General features: G+C 52.3%; 42 non-coding genes across 42 annotated transcripts; 9 read left to right on the forward strand and 33 right to left on the reverse strand.

The window, feature by feature from the left end:
- The first annotated feature begins 379 nt into the window (after positions 1-379).
- On the forward strand, positions 380-451 carry Trnag-ucc (transfer RNA glycine (anticodon UCC)). The gene has a single exon. It is a non-coding gene; the product is annotated as a tRNA-Gly (tRNA).
- A 274-nt stretch (positions 452-725) lies between these two features.
- Positions 726-807, reverse strand: Trnas-aga (transfer RNA serine (anticodon AGA)). Its single transcript has one exon. It is a non-coding gene; the product is annotated as a tRNA-Ser (tRNA).
- A 139-nt stretch (positions 808-946) lies between these two features.
- Trnak-uuu (transfer RNA lysine (anticodon UUU)) lies at positions 947-1,019 on the reverse strand. Its single transcript has one exon. It is a non-coding gene; the product is annotated as a tRNA-Lys (tRNA).
- A 296-nt stretch (positions 1,020-1,315) lies between these two features.
- Trnae-uuc (transfer RNA glutamic acid (anticodon UUC)) lies at positions 1,316-1,387 on the reverse strand. Its single transcript has one exon. It is a non-coding gene; the product is annotated as a tRNA-Glu (tRNA).
- Positions 1,388-1,695: 308 nt separating this feature from the next.
- Positions 1,696-1,768, reverse strand: Trnam-cau (transfer RNA methionine (anticodon CAU)). The gene has a single exon. It is a non-coding gene; the product is annotated as a tRNA-Met (tRNA).
- Positions 1,769-2,749: 981 nt separating this feature from the next.
- On the forward strand, positions 2,750-2,821 carry Trnag-ucc (transfer RNA glycine (anticodon UCC)). The gene has a single exon. It is a non-coding gene; the product is annotated as a tRNA-Gly (tRNA).
- A 274-nt stretch (positions 2,822-3,095) lies between these two features.
- Trnas-aga (transfer RNA serine (anticodon AGA)) lies at positions 3,096-3,177 on the reverse strand. The gene has a single exon. It is a non-coding gene; the product is annotated as a tRNA-Ser (tRNA).
- Positions 3,178-3,316: 139 nt separating this feature from the next.
- Trnak-uuu (transfer RNA lysine (anticodon UUU)) lies at positions 3,317-3,389 on the reverse strand. Its single transcript has one exon. It is a non-coding gene; the product is annotated as a tRNA-Lys (tRNA).
- Positions 3,390-3,685: 296 nt separating this feature from the next.
- Positions 3,686-3,757, reverse strand: Trnae-uuc (transfer RNA glutamic acid (anticodon UUC)). The gene has a single exon. It is a non-coding gene; the product is annotated as a tRNA-Glu (tRNA).
- A 308-nt stretch (positions 3,758-4,065) lies between these two features.
- Trnam-cau (transfer RNA methionine (anticodon CAU)) lies at positions 4,066-4,138 on the reverse strand. The gene has a single exon. It is a non-coding gene; the product is annotated as a tRNA-Met (tRNA).
- A 980-nt stretch (positions 4,139-5,118) lies between these two features.
- Positions 5,119-5,190, forward strand: Trnag-ucc (transfer RNA glycine (anticodon UCC)). The gene has a single exon. It is a non-coding gene; the product is annotated as a tRNA-Gly (tRNA).
- Positions 5,191-5,464: 274 nt separating this feature from the next.
- Positions 5,465-5,546, reverse strand: Trnas-aga (transfer RNA serine (anticodon AGA)). Its single transcript has one exon. It is a non-coding gene; the product is annotated as a tRNA-Ser (tRNA).
- A 139-nt stretch (positions 5,547-5,685) lies between these two features.
- Positions 5,686-5,758, reverse strand: Trnak-uuu (transfer RNA lysine (anticodon UUU)). The gene has a single exon. It is a non-coding gene; the product is annotated as a tRNA-Lys (tRNA).
- Positions 5,759-6,054: 296 nt separating this feature from the next.
- On the reverse strand, positions 6,055-6,126 carry Trnae-uuc (transfer RNA glutamic acid (anticodon UUC)). Its single transcript has one exon. It is a non-coding gene; the product is annotated as a tRNA-Glu (tRNA).
- Positions 6,127-6,434: 308 nt separating this feature from the next.
- On the reverse strand, positions 6,435-6,507 carry Trnam-cau (transfer RNA methionine (anticodon CAU)). Its single transcript has one exon. It is a non-coding gene; the product is annotated as a tRNA-Met (tRNA).
- Positions 6,508-7,488: 981 nt separating this feature from the next.
- On the forward strand, positions 7,489-7,560 carry Trnag-ucc (transfer RNA glycine (anticodon UCC)). The gene has a single exon. It is a non-coding gene; the product is annotated as a tRNA-Gly (tRNA).
- Positions 7,561-7,834: 274 nt separating this feature from the next.
- Trnas-aga (transfer RNA serine (anticodon AGA)) lies at positions 7,835-7,916 on the reverse strand. The gene has a single exon. It is a non-coding gene; the product is annotated as a tRNA-Ser (tRNA).
- Positions 7,917-8,055: 139 nt separating this feature from the next.
- On the reverse strand, positions 8,056-8,128 carry Trnak-uuu (transfer RNA lysine (anticodon UUU)). Its single transcript has one exon. It is a non-coding gene; the product is annotated as a tRNA-Lys (tRNA).
- Positions 8,129-8,424: 296 nt separating this feature from the next.
- On the reverse strand, positions 8,425-8,496 carry Trnae-uuc (transfer RNA glutamic acid (anticodon UUC)). The gene has a single exon. It is a non-coding gene; the product is annotated as a tRNA-Glu (tRNA).
- A 308-nt stretch (positions 8,497-8,804) lies between these two features.
- On the reverse strand, positions 8,805-8,877 carry Trnam-cau (transfer RNA methionine (anticodon CAU)). The gene has a single exon. It is a non-coding gene; the product is annotated as a tRNA-Met (tRNA).
- A 979-nt stretch (positions 8,878-9,856) lies between these two features.
- On the forward strand, positions 9,857-9,928 carry Trnag-ucc (transfer RNA glycine (anticodon UCC)). Its single transcript has one exon. It is a non-coding gene; the product is annotated as a tRNA-Gly (tRNA).
- Positions 9,929-10,202: 274 nt separating this feature from the next.
- Trnas-aga (transfer RNA serine (anticodon AGA)) lies at positions 10,203-10,284 on the reverse strand. Its single transcript has one exon. It is a non-coding gene; the product is annotated as a tRNA-Ser (tRNA).
- A 139-nt stretch (positions 10,285-10,423) lies between these two features.
- Positions 10,424-10,496, reverse strand: Trnak-uuu (transfer RNA lysine (anticodon UUU)). Its single transcript has one exon. It is a non-coding gene; the product is annotated as a tRNA-Lys (tRNA).
- Positions 10,497-10,792: 296 nt separating this feature from the next.
- On the reverse strand, positions 10,793-10,864 carry Trnae-uuc (transfer RNA glutamic acid (anticodon UUC)). Its single transcript has one exon. It is a non-coding gene; the product is annotated as a tRNA-Glu (tRNA).
- A 308-nt stretch (positions 10,865-11,172) lies between these two features.
- Trnam-cau (transfer RNA methionine (anticodon CAU)) lies at positions 11,173-11,245 on the reverse strand. The gene has a single exon. It is a non-coding gene; the product is annotated as a tRNA-Met (tRNA).
- A 979-nt stretch (positions 11,246-12,224) lies between these two features.
- On the forward strand, positions 12,225-12,296 carry Trnag-ucc (transfer RNA glycine (anticodon UCC)). The gene has a single exon. It is a non-coding gene; the product is annotated as a tRNA-Gly (tRNA).
- Positions 12,297-12,570: 274 nt separating this feature from the next.
- On the reverse strand, positions 12,571-12,652 carry Trnas-aga (transfer RNA serine (anticodon AGA)). The gene has a single exon. It is a non-coding gene; the product is annotated as a tRNA-Ser (tRNA).
- A 139-nt stretch (positions 12,653-12,791) lies between these two features.
- Positions 12,792-12,864, reverse strand: Trnak-uuu (transfer RNA lysine (anticodon UUU)). The gene has a single exon. It is a non-coding gene; the product is annotated as a tRNA-Lys (tRNA).
- A 296-nt stretch (positions 12,865-13,160) lies between these two features.
- Positions 13,161-13,232, reverse strand: Trnae-uuc (transfer RNA glutamic acid (anticodon UUC)). Its single transcript has one exon. It is a non-coding gene; the product is annotated as a tRNA-Glu (tRNA).
- Positions 13,233-13,540: 308 nt separating this feature from the next.
- Positions 13,541-13,613, reverse strand: Trnam-cau (transfer RNA methionine (anticodon CAU)). The gene has a single exon. It is a non-coding gene; the product is annotated as a tRNA-Met (tRNA).
- A 980-nt stretch (positions 13,614-14,593) lies between these two features.
- Trnag-ucc (transfer RNA glycine (anticodon UCC)) lies at positions 14,594-14,665 on the forward strand. The gene has a single exon. It is a non-coding gene; the product is annotated as a tRNA-Gly (tRNA).
- A 274-nt stretch (positions 14,666-14,939) lies between these two features.
- Positions 14,940-15,021, reverse strand: Trnas-aga (transfer RNA serine (anticodon AGA)). Its single transcript has one exon. It is a non-coding gene; the product is annotated as a tRNA-Ser (tRNA).
- A 139-nt stretch (positions 15,022-15,160) lies between these two features.
- On the reverse strand, positions 15,161-15,233 carry Trnak-uuu (transfer RNA lysine (anticodon UUU)). Its single transcript has one exon. It is a non-coding gene; the product is annotated as a tRNA-Lys (tRNA).
- A 296-nt stretch (positions 15,234-15,529) lies between these two features.
- Trnae-uuc (transfer RNA glutamic acid (anticodon UUC)) lies at positions 15,530-15,601 on the reverse strand. Its single transcript has one exon. It is a non-coding gene; the product is annotated as a tRNA-Glu (tRNA).
- Positions 15,602-15,909: 308 nt separating this feature from the next.
- Trnam-cau (transfer RNA methionine (anticodon CAU)) lies at positions 15,910-15,982 on the reverse strand. The gene has a single exon. It is a non-coding gene; the product is annotated as a tRNA-Met (tRNA).
- Positions 15,983-16,961: 979 nt separating this feature from the next.
- Positions 16,962-17,033, forward strand: Trnag-ucc (transfer RNA glycine (anticodon UCC)). The gene has a single exon. It is a non-coding gene; the product is annotated as a tRNA-Gly (tRNA).
- A 274-nt stretch (positions 17,034-17,307) lies between these two features.
- Positions 17,308-17,389, reverse strand: Trnas-aga (transfer RNA serine (anticodon AGA)). Its single transcript has one exon. It is a non-coding gene; the product is annotated as a tRNA-Ser (tRNA).
- A 139-nt stretch (positions 17,390-17,528) lies between these two features.
- Trnak-uuu (transfer RNA lysine (anticodon UUU)) lies at positions 17,529-17,601 on the reverse strand. The gene has a single exon. It is a non-coding gene; the product is annotated as a tRNA-Lys (tRNA).
- Positions 17,602-17,897: 296 nt separating this feature from the next.
- Positions 17,898-17,969, reverse strand: Trnae-uuc (transfer RNA glutamic acid (anticodon UUC)). The gene has a single exon. It is a non-coding gene; the product is annotated as a tRNA-Glu (tRNA).
- Positions 17,970-18,277: 308 nt separating this feature from the next.
- Trnam-cau (transfer RNA methionine (anticodon CAU)) lies at positions 18,278-18,350 on the reverse strand. The gene has a single exon. It is a non-coding gene; the product is annotated as a tRNA-Met (tRNA).
- A 981-nt stretch (positions 18,351-19,331) lies between these two features.
- On the forward strand, positions 19,332-19,403 carry Trnag-ucc (transfer RNA glycine (anticodon UCC)). Its single transcript has one exon. It is a non-coding gene; the product is annotated as a tRNA-Gly (tRNA).
- A 276-nt stretch (positions 19,404-19,679) lies between these two features.
- Positions 19,680-19,761, reverse strand: Trnas-aga (transfer RNA serine (anticodon AGA)). The gene has a single exon. It is a non-coding gene; the product is annotated as a tRNA-Ser (tRNA).
- Between the last annotated feature and the right edge of the window lie 94 nt (positions 19,762-19,855).

The following is a 19,855-nucleotide window of genomic DNA, read 5'->3' on the forward strand; positions in this document are numbered from 1 at the left end:
TTACGCGCTGCCTACTGCACTACTGAGGCACATGCCATTGAACCACCGATGCTCGACAAGCTGCCCGTGCTTCCCGAGCACTTTTCTGCAGGGGAAAGTGGGATTGCCACCCAGCGACGTCGGATACAACCGAAAAAAGTGCTACACACGCGGAGTGCTCCACTACACTGCCTTAAAACGAATGCTCATCTCTATCGTGTGAGTAACCTTGCGGCCGCGGCGACTAGTCTTGTCCAAAGACGCAGCGTGCGTGGAGGCGCTACCCGAATGCGTGTGGATGCACCCTCCTACCTCGTAAAGCGCCTGCAGCTACTATCACCGTGGGCCGCTGCTGGCGGGCAGGAAGCCGACACAGCGGGGCGTTGCGAGCATCGGCTGTGCGGTGGTGGTGTAATGGTGAGCATAGTTGCCTTCCAAGCAGTTGATCCGGGTTCGATTCCCGGCCACCGCAAGTGGCGCTAGTTTTTTCGTATGAGTATGTGAGCCGCGTGCTGTTAAATGAAGGTTTTTTTCGTCGTAGCTCCACGCAGGCCATCCTGTAGTATGTCCCGACTTGTCCCGACTTTGCTCGGCTGACGCGAAAGCTGACGCTTGGAATTCGCCCTTATCAAAAGGACAGGCACTATAAACGGCTGTGAGAGGCGAGGTGTGGAGAGGTACCAAAACGACAGGCAATCTGCGAAATTTTCTGCTCGTTGTTCTTAAACAAAAAAAGAAAAAACCGACGCAGTCGGTAGGACTCGAACCTACGCTCCCAGAGGGAATCTGATTTCTAGTCAGACGCCTTAACCACTCGGCCACGACTGCTCGTAACGGAAGTTTCCCTGGAATCGTGAAAAACCCAACCGGTCTGCGCAGAATGTTGACAGGAAACGAACTCCGTGCACTGATTACGGCAGGGCTACCGTCGCTACGAGACGAGCCATTACGGAAACGTTAAAATCTTCGCCCGGACAGGGACTTGAACCCTGGACCCTTAGGTTAAAAGCCTAATGCTCTACCGACTGAGCTATCCGGGCTCACGCTCGTTGTGGATGGAGCGGCTGCAAGCAATGTAGATAACTGGAACGCGTGTGTAGGCGTACTACGGTAATTTCTGGCTTCTGGCGTAACTGGCGACTTCACCGACTTCCCACTGACGCTGGTAGCAGCCCAACAGCGGACCAGTGCCTCTTCTCCCTTTATTCCGGTGCCGACAGTAATTGCATCATGTGCCTGTTTTCCCCGATTACGTTCGGTCGAAGCTTCGGAAGGTGGGCGACAAACGACAGTTCGAAGGCCAAAACATGGATCGTTGAGTGCGCAAAAACTTCCGTTCCGGTACCGGGAATCGAACCCGGGCCTCCTGGGTGAAAGCCAGGTATCCTAGCCACTAGACCACACCGGATTTGGTCGACAAGCGTGAGGTTTTCTCCGTCTCCTCTCGTATTTCGTGCTGAATCTGGACTCAGTGCAGTTCTCCGTTTGCGAGCATATTTGCGCCTACAGACTGGCATGGCGCACAGCTCGAAATTGACTATTCATTATTTTACTCCTAACAAGGGAAGAGAAAGATCAAAGTTGTACGTTGTCATAATTGGAAATAAACATATTGACGCTGAGGCGTAGACTCCTTGTGGATAACGAACGACAATTAAGTTCGTTCCCTAGCAACAGCAACGCCGTTAATTCAGCCATGATGTACAGCAAATTAAATGCCCCGGGTGAGGATCGAACTCACGACCTTAAGATTATGAGACTTACGCGCTACCTACTGCGCTACCGAGGCACGTTGCAAGTATCGTTACAGGAAACTTGGTAAGTCTCTCATATTAGAGATAGTTTGCGCTTTCTCAAGAATCTGTTGTGTTGCTACACGTGCTTTCCCTACTTGCTAGATTAAACTGCTGCCGCAGCTTTTTCAACGGAACGCAGCACTGCCCGAGTTTACAGTACATCGCCCTTGCGGCACCTGAACACAGCGGCCTGTTGGGCCAGGCCGACGTCAGAGTTCAGAAATAGCACGCGACCGTTCAAGTACGGTCTATTGCGTGCTGCGTGTATGGTTCTTCTCACAGCGAATCCTGCTATACATTCCTGAGGCTGGCGCAGCTCAGGCGAGGAATCGGCGCGGCAGCGTTATAGCGAGAACAGCAGAACGATGCATCAGCCGGGAATCTAACCCGAGCCGTCCGCATGCTAAGCGAGCATTCACCAATTTTTTTTTTTTTTTTTTTTGTTCCCATTTCTTTCGTTGCATTTGTTAGGGGCGGACGTCCGATGGCGCCCGTTCAAGTTCATCGTTGACTCGGTCTTTTATTACAGAGGGCTGATAACTCTCAGACCGAACACGCTGAGCTATCGTGCCGGCAAGCCTTAAGATTATGAGACTTACGCGCTGCCTACTGCACTACTGAGGCACATGCCATTGAACCACCGATGCTCGACAAGCTGCCCGTGCTTCCCGAGCACTTTTCTGCAGGGGAAAGTGGGATTGCCACCCAGCGACGTCGGATACAACCGAAAAAAGTGCTACACACGCGGAGTGCTCCACTACACTGCCTTAAAACGAATGCTCATCTCTATCGTGTGAGTAACCTTGCGGCCGCGGCGACTAGTCTTGTCCAAAGACGCAGCGTGCGTGGAGGCGCTACCCGAATGCGTGTGGATGCACCCTCCTACCTCGTAAAGCGCCTGCAGCTACTATCACCGTGGGCCGCTGCTGGCGGGCAGGAAGCCGACACAGCGGGGCGTTGCGAGCATCGGCTGTGCGGTGGTGGTGTAATGGTGAGCATAGTTGCCTTCCAAGCAGTTGATCCGGGTTCGATTCCTGGCCACCGCAAGTGGCGCTAGTTTTTTCGTATGAGTATGTGAGCCGCGTGCTGTTAAATGAAGGTTTTTTTCGTCGTAGCTCCACGCAGGCCATCCTGTAGTATGTCCCGACTTGTCCCGACTTTGCTCGGCTGACGCGAAAGCTGACGCTTGGAATTCGCCCTTATCAAAAGGACAGGCACTATAAACGGCTGTGAGAGGCGAGGTGTGGAGAGGTACCAAAACGACAGGCAATCTGCGAAATTTTCTGCTCGTTGTTCTTAAACAAAAAAAGAAAAAACCGACGCAGTCGGTAGGACTCGAACCTACGCTCGCAGAGGGAATCTGATTTCTAGTCAGACGCCTTAACCACTCGGCCACGACTGCTCGTAACGGAAGTTTCCCTGGAATCGTGAAAAACCCAACCGGTCTGCGCAGAATGTTGACAGGAAACGAACTCCGTGCACTGATTACGGCAGGGCTACCGTCGCTACGAGACGAGCCATTACGGAAACGTTAAAATCTTCGCCCGGACAGGGACTTGAACCCTGGACCCTTAGGTTAAAAGCCTAATGCTCTACCGACTGAGCTATCCGGGCTCACGCTCGTTGTGGATGGAGCGGCTGCAAGCAATGTAGATAACTGGAACGCGTGTGTAGGCGTACTACGGTAATTTCTGGCTTCTGGCGTAACTGGCGACTTCACCGACTTCCCACTGACGCTGGTAGCAGCCCAACAGCGGACCAGTGCCTCTTCTCCCTTTATTCCGGTGCCGACAGTAATTGCATCATGTGCCTGTTTTCCCCGATTACGTTCGGTCGAAGCTTCGGAAGGTGGGCGACAAACGACAGTTCGAAGGCCAAAACATGGATCGTTGAGTGCGCAAAAACTTCCGTTCCGGTACCGGGAATCGAACCCGGGCCTCCTGGGTGAAAGCCAGGTATCCTAGCCACTAGACCACACCGGATTTGGTCGACAAGCGTGAGGTTTTCTCCGTCTCCTCTCGTATTTCGTGCTGAATCTGGACTCAGTGCAGTTCTCCGTTTGCGAGCATATTTGCGCCTACAGACTGGCATGGCGCACAGCTCGAAATTGACTATTCATTATTTTACTCCTAACAAGGGAAGAGAAAGATCAAAGTTGTACGTTGTCATAATTGGAAATAAACATATTGACGCTGAGGCGTAGACTCCTTGTGGATAACGAACGACAATTAAGTTCGTTCCCTAGCAACAGCAACGCCGTTAATTCAGCCATGATGTACAGCAAATTAAATGCCCCGGGTGAGGATCGAACTCACGACCTTAAGATTATGAGACTTACGCGCTACCTACTGCGCTACCGAGGCACGTTGCAAGTATCGTTACAGGAAACTTGGTAAGTCTCTCATATTAGAGATAGTTTGCGCTTTCTCAAGAATCTGTTGTGTTGCTACACGTGCTTTCCCTACTTGCTAGATTAAACTGCTGCCGCAGCTTTTTCAACGGAACGCAGCACTGCCCGAGTTTACAGTACATCGCCCTTGCGGCACCTGAACACAGCGGCCTGTTGGGCCAGGCCGACGTCAGAGTTCAGAAATAGCACGCGACCGTTCAAGTACGGTCTATTGCGTGCTGCGTGTATGGTTCTTCTCACAGCGAATCCTGCTATACATTCCTGAGGCTGGCGCAGCTCAGGCGAGGAATCGGCGCGGCAGCGTTATAGCGAGAACAGCAGAACGATGCATCAGCCGGGAATCTAACCCGAGCCGTCCGCATGCTAAGCGAGCATTCACCAATTTTTTTTTTTTTTTTTTTGTTCCCATTTCTTTCGTTGCATTTGTTAGGGGCGGACGTCCGATGGCGCCCGTTCAAGTTCATCGTTGACTCGGTCTTTTATTACAGAGGGCTGATAACTCTCAGACCGAACACGCTGAGCTATCGTGCCGGCAAGCCTTAAGATTATGAGACTTACGCGCTGCCTACTGCACTACTGAGGCACATGCCATTGAACCACCGATGCTCGACAAGCTGCCCGTGCTTCCCGAGCACTTTTCTGCAGGGGAAAGTGGGATTGCCACCCAGCGACGTCGGATACAACCGAAAAAAGTGCTACACACGCGGAGTGCTCCACTACACTGCCTTAAAACGAATGCTCATCTCTATCGTGTGAGTAACCTTGCGGCCGCGGCGACTAGTCTTGTCCAAAGACGCAGCGTGCGTGGAGGCGCTACCCGAATGCGTGTGGATGCACCCTCCTACCTCGTAAAGCGCCTGCAGCTACTATCACCGTGGGCCGCTGCTGGCGGGCAGGAAGCCGACACAGCGGGGCGTTGCGAGCATCGGCTGTGCGGTGGTGGTGTAATGGTGAGCATAGTTGCCTTCCAAGCAGTTGATCCGGGTTCGATTCCCGGCCACCGCAAGTGGCGCTAGTTTTTTCGTATGAGTATGTGAGCCGCGTGCTGTTAAATGAAGGTTTTTTTCGTCGTAGCTCCACGCAGGCCATCCTGTAGTATGTCCCGACTTGTCCCGACTTTGCTCGGCTGACGCGAAAGCTGACGCTTGGAATTCGCCCTTATCAAAAGGACAGGCACTATAAACGGCTGTGAGAGGCGAGGTGTGGAGAGGTACCAAAACGACAGGCAATCTGCGAAATTTTCTGCTCGTTGTTCTTAAACAAAAAAAGAAAAAACCGACGCAGTCGGTAGGACTCGAACCTACGCTCCCAGAGGGAATCTGATTTCTAGTCAGACGCCTTAACCACTCGGCCACGACTGCTCGTAACGGAAGTTTCCCTGGAATCGTGAAAAACCCAACCGGTCTGCGCAGAATGTTGACAGGAAACGAACTCCGTGCACTGATTACGGCAGGGCTACCGTCGCTACGAGACGAGCCATTACGGAAACGTTAAAATCTTCGCCCGGACAGGGACTTGAACCCTGGACCCTTAGGTTAAAAGCCTAATGCTCTACCGACTGAGCTATCCGGGCTCACGCTCGTTGTGGATGGAGCGGCTGCAAGCAATGTAGATAACTGGAACGCGTGTGTAGGCGTACTACGGTAATTTCTGGCTTCTGGCGTAACTGGCGACTTCACCGACTTCCCACTGACGCTGGTAGCAGCCCAACAGCGGACCAGTGCCTCTTCTCCCTTTATTCCGGTGCCGACAGTAATTGCATCATGTGCCTGTTTTCCCCGATTACGTTCGGTCGAAGCTTCGGAAGGTGGGCGACAAACGACAGTTCGAAGGCCAAAACATGGATCGTTGAGTGCGCAAAAACTTCCGTTCCGGTACCGGGAATCGAACCCGGGCCTCCTGGGTGAAAGCCAGGTATCCTAGCCACTAGACCACACCGGATTTGGTCGACAAGCGTGAGGTTTTCTCCGTCTCCTCTCGTATTTCGTGCTGAATCTGGACTCAGTGCAGTTCTCCGTTTGCGAGCATATTTGCGCCTACAGACTGGCATGGCGCACAGCTCGAAATTGACTATTCATTATTTTACTCCTAACAAGGGAAGAGAAAGATCAAAGTTGTACGTTGTCATAATTGGAAATAAACATATTGACGCTGAGGCGTAGACTCCTTGTGGATAACGAACGACAATTAAGTTCGTTCCCTAGCAACAGCAACGCCGTTAATTCAGCCATGATGTACAGCAAATTAAATGCCCCGGGTGAGGATCGAACTCACGACCTTAAGATTATGAGACTTACGCGCTACCTACTGCGCTACCGAGGCACGTTGCAAGTATCGTTACAGGAAACTTGGTAAGTCTCTCATATTAGAGATAGTTTGCGCTTTCTCAAGAATCTGTTGTGTTGCTACACGTGCTTTCCCTACTTGCTAGATTAAACTGCTGCCGCAGCTTTTTCAACGGAACGCAGCACTGCCCGAGTTTACAGTACATCGCCCTTGCGGCACCTGAACACAGCGGCCTGTTGGGCCAGGCCGACGTCAGAGTTCAGAAATAGCACGCGACCGTTCAAGTACGGTCTATTGCGTGCTGCGTGTATGGTTCTTCTCACAGCGAATCCTGCTATACATTCCTGAGGCTGGCGCAGCTCAGGCGAGGAATCGGCGCGGCAGCGTTATAGCGAGAACAGCAGAACGATGCATCAGCCGGGAATCTAACCCGAGCCGTCCGCATGCTAAGCGAGCATTCACCAATTTTTTTTTTTTTTTTTTTTGTTCCCATTTCTTTCGTTGCATTTGTTAGGGGCGGACGTCCGATGGCGCCCGTTCAAGTTCATCGTTGACTCGGTCTTTTATTACAGAGGGCTGATAACTCTCAGACCGAACACGCTGAGCTATCGTGCCGGCAAGCCTTAAGATTATGAGACTTACGCGCTGCCTACTGCACTACTGAGGCACATGCCATTGAACCACCGATGCTCGACAAGCTGCCCGTGCTTCCCGAGCACTTTTCTGCAGGGGAAAGTGGGATTGCCACCCAGCGACGTCGGATACAACCGAAAAAAGTGCTACACACGCGGAGTGCTCCACTACACTGCCTTAAAACGAATGCTCATCTCTATCGTGTGAGTAACCTTGCGGCCGCGGCGACTAGTCTTGTCCAAAGACGCAGCGTGCGTGGAGGCGCTACCCGAATGCGTGTGGATGCACCCTCCTACCTCGTAAAGCGCCTGCAGCTACTATCACCGTGGGCCGCTGCTGGCGGGCAGGAAGCCGACACAGCGGGGCGTTGCGAGCATCGGCTGTGCGGTGGTGGTGTAATGGTGAGCATAGTTGCCTTCCAAGCAGTTGATCCGGGTTCGATTCCTGGCCACCGCAAGTGGCGCTAGTTTTTTCGTATGAGTATGTGAGCCGCGTGCTGTTAAATGAAGGTTTTTTTCGTCGTAGCTCCACGCAGGCCATCCTGTAGTATGTCCCGACTTGTCCCGACTTTGCTCGGCTGACGCGAAAGCTGACGCTTGGAATTCGCCCTTATCAAAAGGACAGGCACTATAAACGGCTGTGAGAGGCGAGGTGTGGAGAGGTACCAAAACGACAGGCAATCTGCGAAATTTTCTGCTCGTTGTTCTTAAACAAAAAAAGAAAAAACCGACGCAGTCGGTAGGACTCGAACCTACGCTCGCAGAGGGAATCTGATTTCTAGTCAGACGCCTTAACCACTCGGCCACGACTGCTCGTAACGGAAGTTTCCCTGGAATCGTGAAAAACCCAACCGGTCTGCGCAGAATGTTGACAGGAAACGAACTCCGTGCACTGATTACGGCAGGGCTACCGTCGCTACGAGACGAGCCATTACGGAAACGTTAAAATCTTCGCCCGGACAGGGACTTGAACCCTGGACCCTTAGGTTAAAAGCCTAATGCTCTACCGACTGAGCTATCCGGGCTCACGCTCGTTGTGGATGGAGCGGCTGCAAGCAATGTAGATAACTGGAACGCGTGTGTAGGCGTACTACGGTAATTTCTGGCTTCTGGCGTAACTGGCGACTTCACCGACTTCCCACTGACGCTGGTAGCAGCCCAACAGCGGACCAGTGCCTCTTCTCCCTTTATTCCGGTGCCGACAGTAATTGCATCATGTGCCTGTTTTCCCCGATTACGTTCGGTCGAAGCTTCGGAAGGTGGGCGACAAACGACAGTTCGAAGGCCAAAACATGGATCGTTGAGTGCGCAAAAACTTCCGTTCCGGTACCGGGAATCGAACCCGGGCCTCCTGGGTGAAAGCCAGGTATCCTAGCCACTAGACCACACCGGATTTGGTCGACAAGCGTGAGGTTTTCTCCGTCTTCTCTCGTATTTCGTGCTGAATCTGGACTCAGTGCAGTTCTCCGTTTGCGAGCATATTTGCGCCTACAGACTGGCATGGCGCACAGCTCGAAATTGACTATTCATTATTTTACTCCTAACAAGGGAAGAGAAAGATCAAAGTTGTACGTTGTCATAATTGGAAATAAACATATTGACGCTGAGGCGTAGACTCCTTGTGGATAACGAACGACAATTAAGTTCGTTCCCTAGCAACAGCAACGCCGTTAATTCAGCCATGATGTACAGCAAATTAAATGCCCCGGGTGAGGATCGAACTCACGACCTTAAGATTATGAGACTTACGCGCTACCTACTGCGCTACCGAGGCACGTTGCAAGTATCGTTACAGGAAACTTGGTAAGTCTCTCATATTAGAGATAGTTTGCGCTTTCTCAAGAATCTGTTGTGTTGCTACACGTGCTTTCCCTACTTGCTAGATTAAACTGCTGCCGCAGCTTTTTCAACGGAACGCAGCACTGCCCGAGTTTACAGTACATCGCCCTTGCGGCACCTGAACACAGCGGCCTGTTGGGCCAGGCCGACGTCAGAGTTCAGAAATAGCACGCGACCGTTCAAGTACGGTCTATTGCGTGCTGCGTGTATGGTTCTTCTCACAGCGAATCCTGCTATACATTCCTGAGGCTGGCGCAGCTCAGGCGAGGAATCGGCGCGGCAGCGTTATAGCGAGAACAGCAGAACGATGCATCAGCCGGGAATCTAACCCGAGCCGTCCGCATGCTAAGCGAGCATTCACCAATTTTTTTTTTTTTTTTTTGTTCCCATTTCTTTCGTTGCATTTGTTAGGGGCGGACGTCCGATGGCGCCCGTTCAAGTTCATCGTTGACTCGGTCTTTTATTACAGAGGGCTGATAACTCTCAGACCGAACACGCTGAGCTATCGTGCCGGCAAGCCTTAAGATTATGAGACTTACGCGCTGCCTACTGCACTACTGAGGCACATGCCATTGAACCACCGATGCTCGACAAGCTGCCCGTGCTTCCCGAGCACTTTTCTGCAGGGGAAAGTGGGATTGCCACCCAGCGACGTCGGATACAACCGAAAAAAGTGCTACACACGCGGAGTGCTCCACTACACTGCCTTAAAACGAATGCTCATCTCTATCGTGTGAGTAACCTTGCGGCCGCGGCGACTAGTCTTGTCCAAAGACGCAGCGTGCGTGGAGGCGCTACCCGAATGCGTGTGGATGCACCCTCCTACCTCGTAAAGCGCCTGCAGCTACTATCACCGTGGGCCGCTGCTGGCGGGCAGGAAGCCGACACAGCGGGGCGTTGCGAGCATCGGCTGTGCGGTGGTGGTGTAATGGTGAGCATAGTTGCCTTCCAAGCAGTTGATCCGGGTTCGATTCCCGGCCACCGCAAGTGGCGCTAGTTTTTTCGTATGAGTATGTGAGCCGCGTGCTGTTAAATGAAGGTTTTTTTCGTCGTAGCTCCACGCAGGCCATCCTGTAGTATGTCCCGACTTGTCCCGACTTTGCTCGGCTGACGCGAAAGCTGACGCTTGGAATTCGCCCTTATCAAAAGGACAGGCACTATAAACGGCTGTGAGAGGCGAGGTGTGGAGAGGTACCAAAACGACAGGCAATCTGCGAAATTTTCTGCTCGTTGTTCTTAAACAAAAAAAGAAAAAACCGACGCAGTCGGTAGGACTCGAACCTACGCTCCCAGAGGGAATCTGATTTCTAGTCAGACGCCTTAACCACTCGGCCACGACTGCTCGTAACGGAAGTTTCCCTGGAATCGTGAAAAACCCAACCGGTCTGCGCAGAATGTTGACAGGAAACGAACTCCGTGCACTGATTACGGCAGGGCTACCGTCGCTACGAGACGAGCCATTACGGAAACGTTAAAATCTTCGCCCGGACAGGGACTTGAACCCTGGACCCTTAGGTTAAAAGCCTAATGCTCTACCGACTGAGCTATCCGGGCTCACGCTCGTTGTGGATGGAGCGGCTGCAAGCAATGTAGATAACTGGAACGCGTGTGTAGGCGTACTACGGTAATTTCTGGCTTCTGGCGTAACTGGCGACTTCACCGACTTCCCACTGACGCTGGTAGCAGCCCAACAGCGGACCAGTGCCTCTTCTCCCTTTATTCCGGTGCCGACAGTAATTGCATCATGTGCCTGTTTTCCCCGATTACGTTCGGTCGAAGCTTCGGAAGGTGGGCGACAAACGACAGTTCGAAGGCCAAAACATGGATCGTTGAGTGCGCAAAAACTTCCGTTCCGGTACCGGGAATCGAACCCGGGCCTCCTGGGTGAAAGCCAGGTATCCTAGCCACTAGACCACACCGGATTTGGTCGACAAGCGTGAGGTTTTCTCCGTCTCCTCTCGTATTTCGTGCTGAATCTGGACTCAGTGCAGTTCTCCGTTTGCGAGCATATTTGCGCCTACAGACTGGCATGGCGCACAGCTCGAAATTGACTATTCATTATTTTACTCCTAACAAGGGAAGAGAAAGATCAAAGTTGTACGTTGTCATAATTGGAAATAAACATATTGACGCTGAGGCGTAGACTCCTTGTGGATAACGAACGACAATTAAGTTCGTTCCCTAGCAACAGCAACGCCGTTAATTCAGCCATGATGTACAGCAAATTAAATGCCCCGGGTGAGGATCGAACTCACGACCTTAAGATTATGAGACTTACGCGCTACCTACTGCGCTACCGAGGCACGTTGCAAGTATCGTTACAGGAAACTTGGTAAGTCTCTCATATTAGAGATAGTTTGCGCTTTCTCAAGAATCTGTTGTGTTGCTACACGTGCTTTCCCTACTTGCTAGATTAAACTGCTGCCGCAGCTTTTTCAACGGAACGCAGCACTGCCCGAGTTTACAGTACATCGCCCTTGCGGCACCTGAACACAGCGGCCTGTTGGGCCAGGCCGACGTCAGAGTTCAGAAATAGCACGCGACCGTTCAAGTACGGTCTATTGCGTGCTGCGTGTATGGTTCTTCTCACAGCGAATCCTGCTATACATTCCTGAGGCTGGCGCAGCTCAGGCGAGGAATCGGCGCGGCAGCGTTATAGCGAGAACAGCAGAACGATGCATCAGCCGGGAATCTAACCCGAGCCGTCCGCATGCTAAGCGAGCATTCACCAATTTTTTTTTTTTTTTTTTGTTCCCATTTCTTTCGTTGCATTTGTTAGGGGCGGACGTCCGATGGCGCCCGTTCAAGTTCATCGTTGACTCGGTCTTTTATTACAGAGGGCTGATAACTCTCAGACCGAACACGCTGAGCTATCGTGCCGGCAAGCCTTAAGATTATGAGACTTACGCGCTGCCTACTGCACTACTGAGGCACATGCCATTGAACCACCGATGCTCGACAAGCTGCCCGTGCTTCCCGAGCACTTTTCTGCAGGGGAAAGTGGGATTGCCACCCAGCGACGTCGGATACAACCGAAAAAAGTGCTACACACGCGGAGTGCTCCACTACACTGCCTTAAAACGAATGCTCATCTCTATCGTGTGAGTAACCTTGCGGCCGCGGCGACTAGTCTTGTCCAAAGACGCAGCGTGCGTGGAGGCGCTACCCGAATGCGTGTGGATGCACCCTCCTACCTCGTAAAGCGCCTGCAGCTACTATCACCGTGGGCCGCTGCTGGCGGGCAGGAAGCCGACACAGCGGGGCGTTGCGAGCATCGGCTGTGCGGTGGTGGTGTAATGGTGAGCATAGTTGCCTTCCAAGCAGTTGATCCGGGTTCGATTCCCGGCCACCGCAAGTGGCGCTAGTTTTTTCGTATGAGTATGTGAGCCGCGTGCTGTTAAATGAAGGTTTTTTTCGTCGTAGCTCCACGCAGGCCATCCTGTAGTATGTCCCGACTTGTCCCGACTTTGCTCGGCTGACGCGAAAGCTGACGCTTGGAATTCGCCCTTATCAAAAGGACAGGCACTATAAACGGCTGTGAGAGGCGAGGTGTGGAGAGGTACCAAAACGACAGGCAATCTGCGAAATTTTCTGCTCGTTGTTCTTAAACAAAAAAAGAAAAAACCGACGCAGTCGGTAGGACTCGAACCTACGCTCCCAGAGGGAATCTGATTTCTAGTCAGACGCCTTAACCACTCGGCCACGACTGCTCGTAACGGAAGTTTCCCTGGAATCGTGAAAAACCCAACCGGTCTGCGCAGAATGTTGACAGGAAACGAACTCCGTGCACTGATTACGGCAGGGCTACCGTCGCTACGAGACGAGCCATTACGGAAACGTTAAAATCTTCGCCCGGACAGGGACTTGAACCCTGGACCCTTAGGTTAAAAGCCTAATGCTCTACCGACTGAGCTATCCGGGCTCACGCTCGTTGTGGATGGAGCGGCTGCAAGCAATGTAGATAACTGGAACGCGTGTGTAGGCGTACTACGGTAATTTCTGGCTTCTGGCGTAACTGGCGACTTCACCGACTTCCCACTGACGCTGGTAGCAGCCCAACAGCGGACCAGTGCCTCTTCTCCCTTTATTCCGGTGCCGACAGTAATTGCATCATGTGCCTGTTTTCCCCGATTACGTTCGGTCGAAGCTTCGGAAGGTGGGCGACAAACGACAGTTCGAAGGCCAAAACATGGATCGTTGAGTGCGCAAAAACTTCCGTTCCGGTACCGGGAATCGAACCCGGGCCTCCTGGTTGAAAGCCAGGTATCCTAGCCACTAGACCACACCGGATTTGGTCGACAAGCGTGAGGTTTTCTCCGTCTTCTCTCGTATTTCGTGCTGAATCTGGACTCAGTGCAGTTCTCCGTTTGCGAGCATATTTGCGCCTACAGACTGGCATGGCGCACAGCTCGAAATTGACTATTCATTATTTTACTCCTAACAAGGGAAGAGAAAGATCAAAGTTGTACGTTGTCATAATTGGAAATAAACATATTGACGCTGAGGCGTAGACTCCTTGTGGATAACGAACGACAATTAAGTTCGTTCCCTAGCAACAGCAACGCCGTTAATTCAGCCATGATGTACAGCAAATTAAATGCCCCGGGTGAGGATCGAACTCACGACCTTAAGATTATGAGACTTACGCGCTACCTACTGCGCTACCGAGGCACGTTGCAAGTATCGTTACAGGAAACTTGGTAAGTCTCTCATATTAGAGATAGTTTGCGCTTTCTCAAGAATCTGTTGTGTTGCTACACGTGCTTTCCCTACTTGCTAGATTAAACTGCTGCCGCAGCTTTTTCAACGGAACGCAGCACTGCCCGAGTTTACAGTACATCGCCCTTGCGGCACCTGAACACAGCGGCCTGTTGGGCCAGGCCGACGTCAGAGTTCAGAAATAGCACGCGACCGTTCAAGTACGGTCTATTGCGTGCTGCGTGTATGGTTCTTCTCACAGCGAATCCTGCTATACATTCCTGAGGCTGGCGCAGCTCAGGCGAGGAATCGGCGCGGCAGCGTTATAGCGAGAACAGCAGAACGATGCATCAGCCGGGAATCTAACCCGAGCCGTCCGCATGCTAAGCGAGCATTCACCAATTTTTTTTTTTTTTTTTTTGTTCCCATTTCTTTCGTTGCATTTGTTAGGGGCGGACGTCCGATGGCGCCCGTTCAAGTTCATCGTTGACTCGGTCTTTTATTACAGAGGGCTGATAACTCTCAGACCGAACACGCTGAGCTATCGTGCCGGCAAGCCTTAAGATTATGAGACTTACGCGCTGCCTACTGCACTACTGAGGCACATGCCATTGAACCACCGATGCTCGACAAGCTGCCCGTGCTTCCCGAGCACTTTTCTGCAGGGGAAAGTGGGATTGCCACCCAGCGACGTCGGATACAACCGAAAAAAGTGCTACACACGCGGAGTGCTCCACTACACTGCCTTAAAACGAATGCTCATCTCTATCGTGTGAGTAACCTTGCGGCCGCGGCGACTAGTCTTGTCCAAAGACGCAGCGTGCGTGGAGGCGCTACCCGAATGCGTGTGGATGCACCCTCCTACCTCGTAAAGCGCCTGCAGCTACTATCACCGTGGGCCGCTGCTGGCGGGCAGGAAGCCGACACAGCGGGGCGTTGCGAGCATCGGCTGTGCGGTGGTGGTGTAATGGTGAGCATAGTTGCCTTCCAAGCAGTTGATCCGGGTTCGATTCCCGGCCACCGCAAGTGGCGCTAGTTTTTTCGTATGAGTATGTGAGCCGCGTGCTGTTAAATGAAGGTTTTTTTCGTCGTAGCTCCACGCAGGCCATCCTGTAGTATGTCCCGACTTGTCCCGACTTTGCTCGGCTGACGCGAAAGCTGACGCTTGGAATTCGCCCTTATCAAAAGGACAGGCACTATAAACGGCTGTGAGAGGCGAGGTGTGGAGAGGTACCAAAACGACAGGCAATCTGCGAAATTTTCTGCTCGTTGTTCTTAAACAAAAAAAGAAAAAACCGACGCAGTCGGTAGGACTCGAACCTACGCTCCCAGAGGGAATCTGATTTCTAGTCAGACGCCTTAACCACTCGGCCACGACTGCTCGTAACGGAAGTTTCCCTGGAATCGTGAAAAACCCAACCGGTCTGCGCAGAATGTTGACAGGAAACGAACTCCGTGCACTGATTACGGCAGGGCTACCGTCGCTACGAGACGAGCCATTACGGAAACGTTAAAATCTTCGCCCGGACAGGGACTTGAACCCTGGACCCTTAGGTTAAAAGCCTAATGCTCTACCGACTGAGCTATCCGGGCTCACGCTCGTTGTGGATGGAGCGGCTGCAAGCAATGTAGATAACTGGAACGCGTGTGTAGGCGTACTACGGTAATTTCTGGCTTCTGGCGTAACTGGCGACTTCACCGACTTCCCACTGACGCTGGTAGCAGCCCAACAGCGGACCAGTGCCTCTTCTCCCTTTATTCCGGTGCCGACAGTAATTGCATCATGTGCCTGTTTTCCCCGATTACGTTCGGTCGAAGCTTCGGAAGGTGGGCGACAAACGACAGTTCGAAGGCCAAAACATGGATCGTTGAGTGCGCAAAAACTTCCGTTCCGGTACCGGGAATCGAACCCGGGCCTCCTGGGTGAAAGCCAGGTATCCTAGCCACTAGACCACACCGGATTTGGTCGACAAGCGTGAGGTTTTCTCCGTCTCCTCTCGTATTTCGTGCTGAATCTGGACTCAGTGCAGTTCTCCGTTTGCGAGCATATTTGCGCCTACAGACTGGCATGGCGCACAGCTCGAAATTGACTATTCATTATTTTACTCCTAACAAGGGAAGAGAAAGATCAAAGTTGTACGTTGTCATAATTGGAAATAAACATATTGACGCTGAGGCGTAGACTCCTTGTGGATAACGAACGACAATTAAGTTCGTTCCCTAGCAACAGCAACGCCGTTAATTCAGCCATGATGTACAGCAAATTAAATGCCCCGGGTGAGGATCGAACTCACGACCTTAAGATTATGAGACTTACGCGCTACCTACTGCGCTACCGAGGCACGTTGCAAGTATCGTTACAGGAAACTTGGTAAGTCTCTCATATTAGAGATAGTTTGCGCTTTCTCAAGAATCTGTTGTGTTGCTACACGTGCTTTCCCTACTTGCTAGATTAAACTGCTGCCGCAGCTTTTTCAACGGAACGCAGCACTGCCCGAGTTTACAGTACATCGCCCTTGCGGCACCTGAACACAGCGGCCTGTTGGGCCAGGCCGACGTCAGAGTTCAGAAATAGCACGCGACCGTTCAAGTACGGTCTATTGCGTGCTGCGTGTATGGTTCTTCTCACAGCGAATCCTGCTATACATTCCTGAGGCTGGCGCAGCTCAGGCGAGGAATCGGCGCGGCAGCGTTATAGCGAGAACAGCAGAACGATGCATCAGCCGGGAATCTAACCCGAGCCGTCCGCATGCTAAGCGAGCATTCACCAATTTTTTTTTTTTTTTTTTGTTCCCATTTCTTTCGTTGCATTTGTTAGGGGCGGACGTCCGATGGCGCCCGTTCAAGTTCATCGTTGACTCGGTCTTTTATTACAGAGGGCTGATAACTCTCAGACCGAACACGCTGAGCTATCGTGCCGGCAAGCCTTAAGATTATGAGACTTACGCGCTGCCTACTGCACTACTGAGGCACATGCCATTGAACCACCGATGCTCGACAAGCTGCCCGTGCTTCCCGAGCACTTTTCTGCAGGGGAAAGTGGGATTGCCACCCAGCGACGTCGGATACAACCGAAAAAAGTGCTACACACGCGGAGTGCTCCACTACACTGCCTTAAAACGAATGCTCATCTCTATCGTGTGAGTAACCTTGCGGCCGCGGCGACTAGTCTTGTCCAAAGACGCAGCGTGCGTGGAGGCGCTACCCGAATGCGTGTGGATGCACCCTCCTACCTCGTAAAGCGCCTGCAGCTACTATCACCGTGGGCCGCTGCTGGCGGGCAGGAAGCCGACACAGCGGGGCGTTGCGAGCATCGGCTGTGCGGTGGTGGTGTAATGGTGAGCATAGTTGCCTTCCAAGCAGTTGATCCGGGTTCGATTCCCGGCCACCGCAAGTGGCGCTAGTTTTTTCGTATGAGTATGTGAGCCGCGTGCTGTTAAATGAAGGTTTTTTTCGTCGTAGCTCCACGCAGGCCATCCTGTAGTATGTCCCGACTTGTCCCGACTTTGCTCGGCTGACGCGAAAGCTGACGCTTGGAATTCGCCCTTATCAAAAGGACAGGCACTATAAACGGCTGTGAGAGGCGAGGTGTGGAGAGGTACCAAAACGACAGGCAATCTGCGAAATTTTCTGCTCGTTGTTCTTAAACAAAAAAAGAAAAAACCGACGCAGTCGGTAGGACTCGAACCTACGCTCCCAGAGGGAATCTGATTTCTAGTCAGACGCCTTAACCACTCGGCCACGACTGCTCGTAACGGAAGTTTCCCTGGAATCGTGAAAAACCCAACCGGTCTGCGCAGAATGTTGACAGGAAACGAACTCCGTGCACTGATTACGGCAGGGCTACCGTCGCTACGAGACGAGCCATTACGGAAACGTTAAAATCTTCGCCCGGACAGGGACTTGAACCCTGGACCCTTAGGTTAAAAGCCTAATGCTCTACCGACTGAGCTATCCGGGCTCACGCTCGTTGTGGATGGAGCGGCTGCAAGCAATGTAGATAACTGGAACGCGTGTGTAGGCGTACTACGGTAATTTCTGGCTTCTGGCGTAACTGGCGACTTCACCGACTTCCCACTGACGCTGGTAGCAGCCCAACAGCGGACCAGTGCCTCTTCTCCCTTTATTCCGGTGCCGACAGTAATTGCATCATGTGCCTGTTTTCCCCGATTACGTTCGGTCGAAGCTTCGGAAGGTGGGCGACAAACGACAGTTCGAAGGCCAAAACATGGATCGTTGAGTGCGCAAAAACTTCCGTTCCGGTACCGGGAATCGAACCCGGGCCTCCTGGTTGAAAGCCAGGTATCCTAGCCACTAGACCACACCGGATTTGGTCGACAAGCGTGAGGTTTTCTCCGTCTTCTCTCGTATTTCGTGCTGAATCTGGACTCAGTGCAGTTCTCCGTTTGCGAGCATATTTGCGCCTACAGACTGGCATGGCGCACAGCTCGAAATTGACTATTCATTATTTTACTCCTAACAAGGGAAGAGAAAGATCAAAGTTGTACGTTGTCATAATTGGAAATAAACATATTGACGCTGAGGCGTAGACTCCTTGTGGATAACGAACGACAATTAAGTTCGTTCCCTAGCAACAGCAACGCCGTTAATTCAGCCATGATGTACAGCAAATTAAATGCCCCGGGTGAGGATCGAACTCACGACCTTAAGATTATGAGACTTACGCGCTACCTACTGCGCTACCGAGGCACGTTGCAAGTATCGTTACAGGAAACTTGGTAAGTCTCTCATATTAGAGATAGTTTGCGCTTTCTCAAGAATCTGTTGTGTTGCTACACGTGCTTTCCCTACTTGCTAGATTAAACTGCTGCCGCAGCTTTTTCAACGGAACGCAGCACTGCCCGAGTTTACAGTACATCGCCCTTGCGGCACCTGAACACAGCGGCCTGTTGGGCCAGGCCGACGTCAGAGTTCAGAAATAGCACGCGACCGTTCAAGTACGGTCTATTGCGTGCTGCGTGTATGGTTCTTCTCACAGCGAATCCTGCTATACATTCCTGAGGCTGGCGCAGCTCAGGCGAGGAATCGGCGCGGCAGCGTTATAGCGAGAACAGCAGAACGATGCATCAGCCGGGAATCTAACCCGAGCCGTCCGCATGCTAAGCGAGCATTCACCAATTTTTTTTTTTTTTTTTTTGTTCCCATTTCTTTCGTTGCATTTGTTAGGGGCGGACGTCCGATGGCGCCCGTTCAAGTTCATCGTTGACTCGGTCTTTTATTACAGAGGGCTGATAACTCTCAGACCGAACACGCTGAGCTATCGTGCCGGCAAGCCTTAAGATTATGAGACTTACGCGCTGCCTACTGCACTACTGAGGCACATGCCATTGAACCACCGATGCTCGACAAGCTGCCCGTGCTTCCCGAGCACTTTTTCTGCAGGGGAAAGTGGGATTGCCACCCAGCGACGTCGGATACAACCGAAAAAAGTGCTACACACGCGGAGTGCTCCACTACACTGCCTTAAAACGAATGCTCATCTCTATCGTGTGAGTAACCTTGCGGCCGCGGCGACTAGTCTTGTCCAAAGACGCAGCGTGCGTGGAGGCGCTACCCGAATGCGTGTGGATGCACCCTCCTACCTCGTAAAGCGCCTGCAGCTACTATCACCGTGGGCCGCTGCTGGCGGGCAGGAAGCCGACACAGCGGGGCGTTGCGAGCATCGGCTGTGCGGTGGTGGTGTAATGGTGAGCATAGTTGCCTTCCAAGCAGTTGATCCGGGTTCGATTCCCGGCCACCGCAAGTGGCGCTAGTTTTTTCGTATGAGTATGTGAGCCGCGTGCTGTTAAATGAAGGTTTTTTTTCGTCGTAGCTCCACGCAGGCCATCCTGTAGTATGTCCCGACTTGTCCCCGACTTTGCTCGGCTGACGCGAAAGCTGACGCTTGGAATTCGCCCTTATCAAAAGGACAGGCACTATAAACGGCTGTGAGAGGCGAGGTGTGGAGAGGTACCAAAACGACAGGCAATCTGCGAAATTTTCTGCTCGTTGTTCTTAAACAAAAAAAGAAAAAACCGACGCAGTCGGTAGGACTCGAACCTACGCTCCCAGAGGGAATCTGATTTCTAGTCAGACGCCTTAACCACTCGGCCACGACTGCTCGTAACGGAAGTTTCCCTGGAATCGTGAAAAACCCAACCGGTCTGCGCAGAATGTTGACAGGAAACGAACTCCGTGCACTGATTACGGCAGGG

Source organism: Schistocerca serialis, unplaced genomic scaffold (genome assembly GCF_023864345.2).
Source record: "Schistocerca serialis cubense isolate TAMUIC-IGC-003099 unplaced genomic scaffold, iqSchSeri2.2 HiC_scaffold_1027, whole genome shotgun sequence".
Classification (NCBI taxonomy): Eukaryota; Metazoa; Arthropoda; class Insecta; order Orthoptera; family Acrididae; genus Schistocerca; species Schistocerca serialis.